Source organism: Gadus chalcogrammus, chromosome 15 (assembly GCF_026213295.1).
Source record: "Gadus chalcogrammus isolate NIFS_2021 chromosome 15, NIFS_Gcha_1.0, whole genome shotgun sequence".
In the NCBI taxonomy this organism is placed as follows: Eukaryota; Metazoa; Chordata; class Actinopteri; order Gadiformes; family Gadidae; genus Gadus; species Gadus chalcogrammus.
Window position 1 is genome coordinate 8,934,004 of NC_079426.1, and position 5,000 is coordinate 8,939,003.

The window sequence follows — 5,000 nt, forward strand, 5'->3', positions numbered from 1 at the left end:
CAAGGGCCTTTAACCCCCAACCCACACACACACACACACACACACACACACACACACACACACACACACACACACACACACACACACACACACACACACACACACACACACACACACACACACACACAAACACGCCACCTCCCGGGGTAACTAACTTCTCTAGAAACATCGCTGCTGCTAGTTGATTTATCATCACCAGCTGAACCAATGAGCATACTGGGACCACAACCAGTGAGCCTAATGGGACCACAACCAGTGAGCCTACTGGAAGGGACCACAACCAGTGAGCCTAATGGGAGGGACCACAACCAGTGAGCCTACTGGGTCCACACCCAGTGAGCCTACTGGGTCCACACCCAGTGAGACTACTGGTACCACAACCAGTGAGCCAACTGGTTCAGCAGCCAGCAGGCGGAACCCTCCAACCGGGGAGAGCAGCTGATTGGTCGGTCGTTCAGGGGGCCGAGGGTGATTGGTTGATCAGGTGGTCTTCCTTCTGGGGTCGCTCATGGTCCAGTGTTTTTTAAGACCGTCCCGTTGCCGTGGTTACCTGGATGATCCTCATTGCGGTTCACTCTGCCTCGGTGTCTGTCAGGTGACGGCGAGACCTGAAGTAGAACGGACCAGTCTCTCTCCCCAGAGAGAGAGAGAGAGAGAGAGAGAGGGAAAGAGAGAGAGAGAGAGAGAGCGAGAGAGAGAGAGAGAGAGAGAGAGAGAGAGAGAGAGAGAGCGAGAGAGAGAGAGAGAGAGAGAGAGAGAGAGAGGGGAGAGAGAGAGAGTGAGAGAGAGGGGGGAGAGAGAGAGAGAGAGAGAGCGAGAGAGAGGGGGGGGGGGAGAGAGAGAGAGAGATATATATATATATATATATATATATATATAGAGAGAGAGAGAGAGAGAGAGAGAGAGAGAGAGAGAGAGCGAGAGATAGAGAGAGAGAGACGTGTCTCTAGGAGGTCTCTGATCCTCCCCAGCGGTTCTTTCTCTGAGCCTCTAATGAAGAGCGTTATTGAAGATGAGCCCAGAGTTCCTCCTGCGCTCTGCGCTCTGCGCTCTGTAGGTAGGTCCAGCCGCTCAGTGGACGGCTCCTCCCAGGCCGCAGTCGCCTCTGTTTGGACTCCGCTCAACAATGGCTGAACCTGATCCCAGGTCCTCCAGAGACCCAGAGAAGCGCTTTCTTCCTCCTCCAAGTCGGCCTCTGATTCCAATCTGCCTGCAGCAGCCCGGGGCTTTTAATGTGGCGGAGTACAGGAGGAAGTAATCAGATACGCCTTGTGACATTTACTCCTTCATGACCAGTCATGAGTACACGAACACGCACACGCACGCACACACACACACACACACACACACACACACACACACACACACACACACACACACACACACACACACACACACACACACACACACACACACACACACACACACTCACACACACACACACACACACACACACACACACACACACACACACACACACACTCTACCACATACGCCAGCTCTGAGACCACAGCCTGGCCAGCAGTCAGAGACAATTAAACACTCCATCCATTTCAGTGCCACACTCTCGGGCACTCTCACGCTCCCCTTCTTGGTAGTGTATTGGATGGTGTACTGGGTGGTTTGTTGGGTGGTCTATTGGGTGATGTATTGTGCGGTGTATTGGGTGGTGTTATGGGTGGTGTATTGAGTGGTGTATTGGGTGGTGTATTGTATGGTGTATTGGGTGGTGTACTGGGTGTTGTACTAGGTGGTGTATTGGGTGGTGTATTTGGTAGTGTGGTGTACTGGTTGGTGTATTGGATGGTGTATTTGGCAGTGTATTGGGTGGTGTACTGGGTGGTGTACTGGGTGGTGTATTGGATGGTGTATTTGGCAGTGTATTGGGTGGTGTATTGGGTGGTGTACTGGGTGGTGTATTGGATGGTGTATTAGGTGTTGTATTGGGTGGGGTTCATCAGACACAGCAACTAATTTCAGTTACTTACAAACTGCAAGGAGAGCGAGGGGGAGAGAGAGGCAGGAGAAGGGAGAGAAAGAGATATGAAGAGAGGAAAGGGGGAGGAAGAGGAGGAAAGAAGAAGCAGAGGAGGAAGAGGAGGCAGAGGAGGTGGAGGTGAGGTTATGGGATGGAGTGATGGAGAGAGGGCTCCCGTCGTCATGGCGACAGGTCAGGTTCCCCCCACATGAAGATCACAGTACAGAGATCACAGGACAGATCACAGGACAGAGATCACAGTACAGTTCAAAGATCACAGGACAGATCACAGATCACAGTTCAGATCATAGTTCAGATCACAGATCACAGGAATGATCACAGGACAGAGATCACATGACGGATCACAGTACAGATCACAGTACAGATCACAGTACAGATCACAGTACAGATCACAGGACAGATCACAGGACAGAACACAGGACAGATCACAGGACAACACAGGACAGATCTGTAACCATCTGAACCCAGTCTATACTCCGGGCCCAGTTATTCAAAAGTAATCCAGTGGGATTTCGGATCACGGATTGGATCAAATCTTGGAAATGGGTTTCTCAAAGCAAAAGAAGGATTCCGAACTAAAATCTGATCATGTTTTTCAATACTTTGAACTCTGTTTGGGATCTATTTGAGCCAAAAAAACAGGATTATCTCGAACCCACCGGAAGGGTGGATTCAGGGGGATTAAGGGTTGGTCATCCTGAAATTTGGTATGTGGATGACAGTGATCCAATCCAATGTTCCATTAAAAACTGGCACAAGAGTAGGATGGATCAGGGGACCCTGGGTAGCAAAACATGGGTTTCCAAATCCGGATCAATTTGATCCAGATGAAAAAATAAATAACTGGGCCCAGATCACAGAGCGCAGTCCGCGCTCAGACCCCCCACTGCAGGTGAGCAGAGGGCCGTGTTTGATGTCCGGCCGCGGTGCGTTTGATGGTCGGGTGCGTTGGGTGAACTCTGCATTGCTAACGAGTGGCTCGGCGCTGATCAGTCCGGTTGCATCAGGGAGTGAGACCGGGCGGGGGTGAGGGAGTGAGGGGGGCAGGGGGGAGAGGAGGGAGGGGGTGGGAGGGAGGGAGGGGGGGCGGGGGAGAGGGAGGGAGGGGAGGAGGGGGAGAGGGAGGGAGGGGGGGAGGGGGAGAGGAGGGAGGGGGTGGGAGGGAGTGAGGGGGGGCGGGGGAGAGGGAGTGGGGGGGGGGGGCAGGGTGCTGGTGGGCGGTCACACTACAGACCTTCAGCAAGCTGGAATAGGGGCCAATTAGCGCAGGGCTTTAATTAGCAGTGCTGGTTTTATGCACATCCCATAATACGAGAGCAGCCATAAACAGGGGAGGGTTTACAGCGAGCCGCGTCCAATGAACACTTCAACAGGTCTGCAGGAACACGAGCCAAAGGACAAACGGAGGGAGGCGGCCCTAACCCGCGACACCCCGTTAAACACGCCGTCTTCTTCTGTGGTGGTTTCACCTCGTAGGGCTGGGGGCCTCTGGAGAGGCTTCAAACCCCAGCTCCTCCTGGGTGCTGACGAGTCCTCGGGCAAGGCCTGATCCTGGTCCTGGTTCCGGTCCTGGGCCAGGTCCTGGTCCCGGTCCAGGTCCAGGTCTTGGTCCTGGTCCAAGTCCTGGTCCCGGTCCTGGTCCTGGTCCAGCTCCTGGTCCTGTCCTGGTCCTGGTCCTGTCCTGGTCCTTGTCCTGGTTCTGGTCCTGGTCCCGGTCCCGGTCCTGGTACCGGCCCAGGTCCTGGTCCTGGTCCTGGTCCTGGTCCCGGTCATGGTCCCGGTCCTGGTACCGGCCCAGGTCCTGGTCCTGGTCCTGGTCCTGGTCCAGGTCCTGTCCTGGTCCTGGTCCTGTCCTGGTCCTTGTCCTGGTTCTGGTCCTGGTCCCGGTCCCGGTCCTGGTCCTGGTCCCGGTCCAGGTCCTGGTCCTGGTCCCGGTCATGGTCCCGGTCCTGGTACCGGCCCAGGTCCTGGTCCTGGTCCAGGTCCTGGTCCTGGTCCTGGTCCAGGTCCTGGTCCTGGTACCGGCCCAGGTCCTGGTCCTGGTCCTGGTCCTGGTCCTGGTCCTGGTCCTGGTCCTGGTCCTGGTCCTGGTCCTGGTCCTGGTCCCGGTCCCGGTCATGGTCCCGGTCCCGGTCCTGGTCCTGGTCCTGGTCCTGGTCCTGGTCCTGGTCCTGGTCCTGGGTCCGAGGGGTCCAGGGTCTGATCAACACGCCCCGGGTCATCCCGAGCGGTCTGGACTCCATGAAGACGGGACATGCGAGGGACGTCATGAAGGAAACAGGAGATCAAACCAAATAACGTTAATATCAAAACCATCAGTGTTTCAGACAGCAGATCACAGGGTGGGCCCTGAATGAGACCGGCCTCTGGACCTGATACCTTCAGCGGAGAGGAGGTTTACCTCCTCAGACCAAACACGTTCCAGAACATCACCATTGGATACACTGAGCCACCACTTCTGAATCTACTTCCATGTTCGTATAAAGGGTCACATTGTGGGATTATTTATCCCAGGATGTGTATTGACGTTGTGTGTTTGACGTAAACCGTCCAGTCAGAGAGAGGACGGTGCTCGAGTCGTACACAGGTTCGATTCCCGTTTGGTGAAGACCTTTGCTTTGCTGAGTTGGAATAAAAACTTAGTTTTGCAAATCACAGCAAATGTTTACGACAGAAGGTTCCAGACGCAGCCCCTAAGACCCCACAATAAAATAAATGAAATGATCTCGATTGAGTTGATTTGCTGCGACTGCTCCGTGCAAAAACACAAATAAAACCTTTGCTGGATGAAATTTGCATATCAGCACATTACCACACGGCACTCCGAGAGATTAAAAGAGAGAAGCTGGACTCAAACCTGCAGGAAAACGGCAGAATATTCATCAGTGTTCAGCTCTCCTTTAGTGGCAAGAGCTGTGAGCACAGAGAATGTACACACTGAACGTACACACACACACACACACACACACACACACACACACACACACACACACACACACAC